This window comes from Macrobrachium rosenbergii, chromosome 20 (genome assembly GCF_040412425.1).
Source record: "Macrobrachium rosenbergii isolate ZJJX-2024 chromosome 20, ASM4041242v1, whole genome shotgun sequence".
NCBI lineage: Eukaryota > Metazoa > Arthropoda > Malacostraca > Decapoda > Palaemonidae > Macrobrachium > Macrobrachium rosenbergii.
Window position 1 is genome coordinate 20,612,026 of NC_089760.1, and position 10,475 is coordinate 20,622,500.

Here is a 10,475-nt window from a genome sequence, read left to right on the forward strand (position 1 = left end):
GGGGGTTGGGCGGGGGGCTGTGATCAAGGGCTTTGCAGCTTATATGTGGATTAGTAGAGGTATTGCCCATTGGGAACATTTTTTGTTAAATGTTTATGTATGTATGTATATATGTGAATATATGTGTGTGTATATATAATATATATGTGTGTATATATATAATATATATGTATATATGTGTATGTATATGTGCGTGTGTGTGTATCTATTATTATTTACAGTGATTTTTCGAATTTCAATCATGTAAAATCCTTTGTTTTTCTGTGAGACGATATTATGTTCGTGTGAGTTTGTAAATCCCTCTTTAATTTGATGTTGCACAATTTCTGTTATTCTTTAAAATCCTAATCGTACTGTTGTATAGTATGCGTAAATTGTAAAGTTTTTCTTCAGTTTTTATGTATATTTTTTATGAAGTTGACGTCATGAGATTTTTATTAGTACTTTTTCTGAATTTAGCCTCAAAATTTTTTTAATTTGCTCTGAAGTTAGATGCGGGATTTTTTTTCTGAGGTTGATGTCATGATTTTTTGAAATTTTTATTTTTTCTGAAGTTGGTCTCATGAGTTTTTTTATTTTGTCTGAAGTTGGTCTTATAAGTTTTTCATTGTTTATTTTCCCAAAGTTGGTCTCATGAATCATAGATTTTCGTTTAAAACTTAATTCGTTTGTTTTGTTTGATATAATTTTTCATTGTACTTTATATTGGTGTTGTTAGAATCGTTTGTTACTTTATTTATATATATATATATATATATATATATATATATATATATATTTATATATTTATATATATATATTTATATGTGTATATATATATATATATATATATATATATATATATATATATATATATATATATATATATATATATATATATATATATATATATTTATATGTGTATATATATATATATATATATATATATATATATATATATATATATATATATATATATATATATATATATATATATACATACACACATATATATCAGAGATTTTATTGGTTAGTTCCATGTGACTAGTGAATCGATTTTATTGTATGACGGTGTCGCGAGTCTCATGATTTGTCTGATTTTTAGACTTTGATTTTAGAAAGCTTGTTAGGTTTGATATAGAAGTGTATCAAAATTAAACGTTTGTATATGTCCAGTTTTTTTTTTCTTTGTTATTGCGTATATGTATGATGATGATTTCCGACCTATATTACGAATAATTTTACTTTGCCAGTAATAGTTAAATGACGCCAGTTTTTGAACCCTACATACATTAATTACAATTAAAAATATTCTTCTCTAGTTATATTTATATGACTTTGGGTGTTTATTATTACTTTATGCGTAAATTTCAAAACCTAATTTTTTGTAAGAAGTCTGTATTTGGCATGGTTTTTTTTTATCCTTCTGTTGAACTTTCTGGTATGTATCGTGTTTTTGTTATATTTGCTGAATTCTCGTGTTATTTTATTTTTACCATAATTTTTACTGGTGATCGAGAAGAACTGTTATTTTTAGTGTCTTAATTATTTCAGCGATAATTTAGACTGCAACTGATTTATTCTACAAAGTCCACCTGAATTACTGGGCTTCCTTTCCTCTTCCCTGTGCTCCGGTTGTGATTGTTGCAAGCGTGCCTGCTAACTCATTTGTGAAGGTATAGCCAGTGTTGCTTGCTTTCTTTCTTTCATTCCTTTTCTTCCTCTGAGATAGTATGTTATCAGTAGCAAGTATCTTTTTCTTTTTCGCTTTTATTCTGAACCGGACATCGTCTTCATCATAATCATTACTCTCTCTCTCTCTCTCTCTCTCTCTCTCTCTCTCTCTCTCTCTCTCTCTCTCTCTCTCTCTCTCTCACACACACACACACACACACACACACACACACACACACACACACACACAATATCCTGTCAGCAGGGATTGGATAAATATTCATTGCATATTTGCGTATGTACATAGAATTCTGAAGCATTTTTCTAGAGAAAACGATAACTATTAGATTTCATTTTTAAATGTGTATTTTTCCGATGTTTGTAGTACCAACCAGCTGTTTTTATTTTAGTTTACTGAGTCAAGTTCGTACATCCCTAGTCAGTGTTATATTAAGTCTTTTACTATTAAATATGTACTTAATAGTCACACGGTTTCAGTGTCAGTACTTCTGCATATCAGTGTTAGAAGTGGCAGCCAATCCTTCTGATGGCTAATATATCCAAAGGAAGGACAACTAAAGGCGAAAATTTTTTGCATGTGATCAGTAAGATGAACAACTCAGGTAATTATGTAATAGTCATCGTGACCTATTAACCTGATCTAGTCCTGGTCTGTGGCGCGTGCCATTCATTAAGTGTAGTGACGCGATTGTCAGATTGATGAAGGAAGAACTTCGAATAAGAAAGATGGGTGGGCAAGGGGGGGAGGAGGAGGAGTCGTTTCAGAAGTAAACCCTTACTATTACCACTACAGTACTACTAGGTATTTTGGTGATGGTGGAGGTGTGGGGGAGGGCGTGGGTGTCCGGGATGGGCGGAGTAACTTTAAGCTGTGAAACAATAAATGCGACAGTGAAAATGAAATGAGGGCAGATGTGGGATCAAGTAGTGGAAATGAAATGAAGGCAGATGTGGGATCAAGTGGAAATGAAATGAAGGCAGATGTGGGATCAAGTAGTGGAAATGAAATGAAGGCAGATGTGGGATCAAGTAGTGGAAATGAAATGAAGGCAGATGTGGGATCAAGTAGTGGAAATGAAATTAAGGCAGATGTGGGATCAAGTAGTGGAAATGAAATGAAGGCAGATCTGGGATCAAGTCATGGAGAGAGAGAGAGAGAGAGAGAGAGAGAGAGAGAGAGAGAGAGAGAGAGAGAGAGAGAGAGAGAGAGAGAGAGAGAGAGAGATGTACGACTGGAGTGGAAAAAGTCTTTGAAATATTAATGAACGTATTTAGGAAAGCAGACTTGGAACAGCCATATTTAAAACTCTCAGCTTATGGGACATCAGAAGTTTTACCAGTGTTTAATTTACTGAGAGTTGAGGAAAACTTTTAATTACTGAAAATTTATTTTGTACAGTTCTACCATAAAACTTATAAAAACTGCTTTCCCCATTTATTTTCATGAGATTTCTCGATGACGAAGTATATTGAGAATCATCGACTCCAAAATAAATGTAAGTTATTTCTTTAGAGGATATTGTCGTGAAAATGATCTAAGAATTGAGTAATCCGTTTCAGAACTAATTGATTTAACTATATTAAGGAGAAGTTTCGCTGTCGAAATCAGTCGATATTGCTTGATATCCCAAGTCATGTTTTTTTTTTATTTTACCCGTCATGTTTTTTTTATTTTACCTTTTTCGGATAATATATGATTTATATTAAATCCAATGAACACTGACAAGCTTTCAGTTAATTTTCCATGTCAGGATCCCTGAAAAATTGTAGGCCCGGATAGCTCAGTCGGTAGAGCATTAGGCTTTTAACCTAAGGGTCCAGGGTTCGAGTCCCTGTTCGGGCGTGAGTTTTGTGCCCTATTACATATAATTTGGTTAATTAAATCGTGGAAAACGGGGCAAAACGTGTCCGCCCGAACAGGGACTCGAACCCTGGACCCTTAGGTTAAAAGCCTAATGCTCTACCGACTGAGCTATCCGGGCCTTGAAAATAGTAATTGGTTAACTGTGGAGGAACGAAATGTGAATTTGTAGATGATATTAAGAGGACGTGTTCTACAGCTAGTGTGAAATGAACGTTGTGTGTCTCTTAGAAGTGAAAATGACCATTTCACATTGCAGATGGTCTGAGAAGTTACTGTATAAGATCATCTTCAAAAAAGTTTGGTTCTTTAATAGTTTTGTTCTTTAATCATAGAGGACTTTATGACTCACGAATGAAGGCTAACGTCAGGAAACAAATGGTCATCTACACAAGTTAACCCTAAATAGAAGAAGCTTGTTGTGGAAACCTTTCAAGAATGTAAAAATACTGATTTCATAATTTGTAGACGGTTACACAGGTTCCGCATTTGGTTTGCTTTTCCTTACCTTCTAACCAGTGCACAAAATTTAGCTGTATTGAAGGAATAGAAGAGCTCAGGAAAGTTCACACACACACACACACACACACACACACAGAGAGAGAGAGAGAGAGAGAGAGAGAGAGAGAGAGAGAGAGAGAGAGAGTCGCACTATTTTAGCAATACTTTTTTTTAATTATGAGAGCAGTTTTTGTGGTATATGATAACACTTGAGAAAATCTGAGATTAATTGGAGAGAGAGAGAGAGAGAGAGAGAGAGAGAGAGAGAGAGAGAGAGAGAGAGAGAGACACACACACACACGTACGTACGTCTGCGCACAATAGCTCATGATTATCGATCGGTCCAAAACCCAGGCCACAATATCACTAACCCTGTCTTCCTTGCTTGGTCCATTACTCTTAGACGGTTTTTTGTAGCCTTCACTTCCATATTTCCGTTTGTGCTTAATCTTTTCTGTGATTATTACCATAGATTGTTTTCTGTACCGTTATTTGTCTATATGTAGTCATTCCTTAACATTTATAATTTCTATTTAATTCTAAACGTGTCATAAATTGTCGTTGAGGCATCGAGTATTCGTCAGTTTCTCTACTCACTGTCATATTAGAGATGCTGCAAGTTTGATTTTCCCGCTTCCTTGCGTAGTTATAGATAATGAAATCTATATAGATACTACAAAAGGTATCCACCTCTGCGCAGTGAGTAGGATTCGAACCTACGCGGGAAGATCCCATCTGATTTCTAGTCAGACGCCTTAACCACTCGGCCATCACTGCATAGAAACCTGAGGCTTTCAAAGTGAAACCAACAAAAACTTTCTCCGCGTTTCATTTTGCTGATGCTTGATTTTAATTTGGCAATATTAGCGAATATTTTTATATTTGTAGGTTAACAGTAGCCTACGCCACCATAAGCGTGGATATGTCCACTCGTTTCAAGTATGTTGCATTTGAATTTGTTCATGTAATGTACCTGATTACTCTTTGTATATGGTTTAATTTATAGTAGTTTGGAAATGAATATTTTCCGAAGAAAAAATGGTAAAATTTGTAATTCTAAGCTTTGCAGATAGCGATGGGTGTAAGTAGACAGGAAAATAAGATTGTTGCCGAGCTCACCACTGACTTATGTCTTTTGGAAGGCATAATTAAATGATATCGTTATTATCTCTTATGGAATGCGTGTTTATCTCTTCATGTTATAAATCTCTCTCTCTCTCTCTCTCTCTCTCTCTCTCTCTCTCTCTCTCTCTCTCTCTCTCTCTCTCTCTCTCTCTCTCTTCATCAGATCATCAGATGTGTATGGAAAGTAAATTGACGTGGTTCTTTATGTTATAAGTTTGAAGCAAATAAGCAAGTTTGGTAGCCGGCAGCAGCATTGAGAGGGACTGTAATAATCCGTCGAAAGATGTGATCTGAATAAACATTGGAAATAGTTTTTTTATAAAACTACCGTCCACAAAATACTTTTATTGACAGGAACCGGTATTTTGAAAAAATTCTCACATATAGGAAAACTTAAATTTTTGTCTGCAGAGAGAGAGAGAGAGAGAGAGAGAGAGAGAGAGAGAGAGAGAGAGAGAGACCTATAAATCGGAGAGAAAGCGAGAGCGAGAGAGTGAGAAAAACACGTTCACTGTTGTATTAGGAGTACTTGTTGAATACATGGCGTAAAAAAGGATGTGATAAATGACTCAAGTTCGTTGAGAGGGTTTCCACCCAGCTGTTAACCATAAAAAAGGAGTGTTATAAATTTGTATATTCAGGGTTAACTTAACGTACCAGGGGAAAAATATATTTTACCTCACATTTTATAATATATATATATATATATATATATATATATATATATATATATATATATATATATATATATATATATATAAACTATATATATAGATAGTTAGATAGAAAGATAAATATATATATATATATATATATATATATATATATATATATATATATATATGTGTGTGTGTGTGTGTGTGTGTGTGTGTGTGTGTGTGTGTGTGAAACTACCAAAAAAAATAATCGAAAATGCCCAGATAAATAAAACATAGGTAGAGCCTCCTTCCCTTTTGGTTGTACATTGGAGCTGAATAGATCCAAGAAGGAATTTACAGATCTCAGGCAGTTAGCGAAAAGAGATCCGCTGAGTACCGGCTGAGCCCAGAACGTAAGCCTTGTTGATTTTAAAATGTGGCCAGAAAATGTATAATCTAATCTGGTTTTCATGACAATTAGAAGAGATGCATTATTTAGATTATTAATAAAATCAAGTTCAAATATCCGACCTTTGAAACGGCACATACTTCTATAAAAAAAATTTGTGGTTGGTGCATCTTACATGATAAACAAATAAAAAAAACAGGAATTTATGGATGTGCGGGCACATCTTAGAAGAGAGAGAGAGAAAAAAAGCAGAGTTTGATGCGTGTATCTGAACGACCATTGTGTTCCATTTTTCTCTGGGATATGTTTTTTATTGAAAACCACATAAATCTGTCTCGCCCCTTGCTGGGATTCACTACATCCAAAGTCTGAGGTGTTTTATTTTTTCCGAAAACATTAGCTACTGCAGAACCGATGGCGTTTGGTGGACAAAAACAAAAGGATTGTCTCTTCATCCCAGAGTTATAGTCATCTTGTTTTATGTCATCTAGGTATGGGATTTGATTTTTTGTTGCAGGATTTTCTTGGTCTTGTGGGGGGGGGGTTACTAAAGAAAATCTTTTCTTTACAAACTGCTTTTCATTTACTAGGTCTAATTGCTCAAAGGAAGACAGTTGCTTATGAATGATTTCAAATTCCTTATTGTTATACCTTGGAAATAAGTTTATATGACCTGTTAAAATAAATTGCTTGTTAGTCTAAAGACACGAATGTAGGATATTGGGGAGTTATGGTGTCGATATATTGTGAACCTATGCATCTGAAAATGAATCTTTTTATCCGTTTCCCATTCTACTGTGAATTTGACGCCTGGAGAAAGTTGTTTAAAGTGGTGAAGTATAGAAATCTTCTGGGATTCGATTTTGAAATGTCGATACGTCAACCACTTGTCTAATTCAAAACATCTCTATAGGTCCAATGGGTTTATAATTCCAGTTTCAACAGCTGAGCGTGAACTAGGATTAGAATTTCTGTTCATAAAAACTACCACTAAATAAAAAGACACAGGATGCACATGATTCCATGCTTAATGGACCAAGTGGGAAATTGTGCAAGTGTTGGGCTAAAATGCTGGCATGTATTTATAGGAACCTTGGTGAAAGGAAAATCCACGTCAAGACTTAACAATTTAGTGTTGTTAAAGGAATATCTGAATATTAAATTTGATGTAAAATTCCTCGGTACATGCTACGCTTGAATGACGAAGCGTCCGGAAAAGGAGAAAGGAGATGTGTGTGTGTGTGTGTGTATGTATATATATATATTATATATATATATATATATATATATATATATATATATATATATATATATATATATATATATATATATATATATATATATGCGCATGCACTCGTGCATAAAACTTTAAATTCTTGCCCACTTTACCAGAACAATAATTGACTTTATATCTGTAACTGTGATCTGTGTTTAACATTGGATCTTGATGTCTCGATTATCGACCTGAGTTCATACTCGGAGTAATTTTGCGAAAATTTCCATTGTTACATTGGAGTCTGGCAGGTGAGTCGTATCACAAGATTTCAAATGATTCTGGTTATCATCACAAAAAGTTTTCGGAATCCTTATAAGCCATTATCATATGTTTATTTTATTTTTTGTGATATTCATGAGGCAATACTTCGTTATTCTGTTCTCTATGGTCTTCGTGAGCCATCATCTAACCTAGCTATTAGATTCTCAATGATATTCTTGACCTTTACTGATTATAGTCTGTGATCGTCATGAGTTTTTTCACTTACATATTGGAATGCTAATGATTGTCGTGAGCATTTGCTACATAAATATAATCCGTATGATCTCGTGAGCCATTCTCTTACAGTTATTCAGACCTTGATGACTCCCAAGAGCCATTATCACTTAGCTATCGAAATCCTAATGACCTTTCTAAGCCATTACCTCCTTGTTATCAAAGGCCTCACCATCTTCATGAGACATTATCACCCAGTTATCAGAATCGGCGCTAACCCTAATGGATCATTACCACCGAATCAGTCAACATCCTCGCCGGTGGCTCAGTCACCACCAACTCCTAATTATCCCCCCGATGGCTCGTTGAGATCCATTCATCATTCATCATTCACCTCGCGTTGGGAATGAAGATCAAAGCGGTCCGTTCGCTATGGGATGATTATAGAGATAAATCCTCGCCTGCCACGCGCCAAGGCATCTTTTGCTTGTGACTCGCTTGATGTCGCATGTGGCGACAGGCTGATTAATTCGCTCATCACGCGACGCGTCAAGAGGGGCTAAAAGTGGAATGTCTTTCGACGCATCTTGATTGCGCCAGGTCGGAGAGATCGTCGGGGGCATTGTCGTTGTTGTGGTCGTAACGGGGTGGTGTTTATGGGTTTACGGGAAATATTGAAGTTCTCTTTTTGTTGTTGTGAGCTAGAATCCGGAGATGTTGTACATTATGATTTATAGATGTGCAGTAGCGGTCGTCCGCTTGAGCAGTAGATTTCTGTATAATGTTTCTGTTGAAAGATAAAATCCGGAGTTATACAATATGCATTGTGATTTTTGGATATATAAGGATATATAACAGAGTTCCTCAACATGAAACATACATTTCTGTAGCGTTTATTGTTATTTTCATGTGTAGTTATTGTTGTTGTTGTTGTTTCGTGTCAGTTTTCTTTCATTACACACTCACTAATGATTGTTATATTATTTTTGTTGTTGTTGTTGGGCATATGTTGTTTATGTCATTACAAAATCACTCACTCCACTAGGCAATAAGAAGACCCTTTGTGATTGATTTGCGGATAAATTCCATTACTTAAATGCTGTTGCTACGTGATTCATTCCTTTAAACAAAGAAATGAATTTGTCAGATTAAACAGAAAACCCCTTGTATAACGTATAGGCCACTAATCCTGTGATTTCTTTATTGTTATTACGATTAACGATCACTAACGTCAACCGTCATGGTATGTGTCGGTTTTAAAAACATACAGTGGGCTCTTTGTTACCCTAGTGTCAAGACAGAGGTCTCTAATTTCATCGCAAGTGTGCGTAAAGCAAGTTTCATGTGATGAAGATTAAACTTGAATAGATAAACATAGTCTTTCATGCAATTAAAAAAAATCTTTCATGCAATTCAAAAAAATAGTAACCTTTATTTTTATCGTCTATTCTGATAATTTCACATAATTATATTCGGTTATGCTTATAAATGTAATTATAACTTATTCCATTGAAAATGTCGAACTAAAATTTTAGATGTCAGACTTCAACTGTGTTAAGTCGCGCAAAACTCGAAATATCAAGGTTTTCAGAGAAATAAAATGAAAGATAATTTTTTAAAATAAAAAATAATATAAGCATTCTATCCACATCTGTTTGGAAGACTGGGATTTTTTTTTATCAGCAATGAAAGGCTATTCATTTAAATGCAGCCCGTTTGCGTTTACTTCTTTCATGTTTTATATTGTTAAAGTGTATAATATAATGGAAATCAACATGTTTTGTCAAGTGATAGTAAACAGCCATTCGAGTTTCACTTGATTGTGGGGAGACTAAAAAGTTAATTTGTAAAGACCGAGCATTTGCTTGTCGAGGAGCCAAGATGTTACAGTACCCTGTCTCATTTGTGCTTGCCTGTCTATATTTGCCTTTTACTACTCTTTTATGTTTTGACTTGGCTAATAGGTTACATTTCATTTAATAACGTGGCCCAAAATAAAGCAAGGTTATACTGTAGGAGTTCTTTTAGCTTTAACTTCAGAGGAATATCCGTTGTCGCTAATGTTTTCTTTGTTGTCACATCACCATTGTGCGCAGCTACGTTGACGCACGATTTACAAAAATAGAATTGATATTTCCGTTATTTTGTAAATTCTGTTTTGTAGAGGAATAAAACCTGAATTTTTGTCTCCCCCCTTATTTTCCTTTTCCCTTTATCTTGGGGTAGGCCGAAATCAGATTCTCCATCCCATCGACCTTTAGAAGGTGTTGTCATTTGAAGCAATGTGAGCGGGTGATTTATTTTAAACAAATCGAACGCAACTTCTCTTCTCCAGTCACTGCTGTGAACGGAGCAGGATTTACGAATGTTTGGAAAGGGACTAGGTTGGGTTGACGGTCCTTTCTGGCAAGAATAACAGGTCCCAGAAGCATAGCTAGGTGATTTTCTGAAGCACCATGTTAATGCAGCTGTAGACGTAAGCTTCGCTGCATAACTTATGGAGGACTTTGACAGGGTTTTCTGAAAGATTTGCTGCTTGTTCAGATCCATTCGGTA

General features: G+C 34.9%; 1 protein-coding gene and 3 non-coding genes across 9 annotated transcripts in view; 2 read left to right on the forward strand and 2 right to left on the reverse strand.

Annotated features, from left to right (window-relative positions):
- Positions 1–10,475, forward strand: part of Lmpt (Limpet) — a 586,877-nt gene that overhangs the window by 96,559 nt on the left and 479,843 nt on the right. The gene's annotated exons all lie outside the window — the stretch shown is intronic.
- Positions 3,445–3,517, forward strand: TRNAK-UUU (transfer RNA lysine (anticodon UUU)). Its single transcript has one exon. It is a non-coding gene; the product is annotated as a tRNA-Lys (tRNA).
- On the reverse strand, positions 3,584–3,656 carry TRNAK-UUU (transfer RNA lysine (anticodon UUU)). The gene has a single exon. It is a non-coding gene; the product is annotated as a tRNA-Lys (tRNA).
- TRNAS-AGA (transfer RNA serine (anticodon AGA)) lies at positions 4,732–4,813 on the reverse strand. Its single transcript has one exon. It is a non-coding gene; the product is annotated as a tRNA-Ser (tRNA).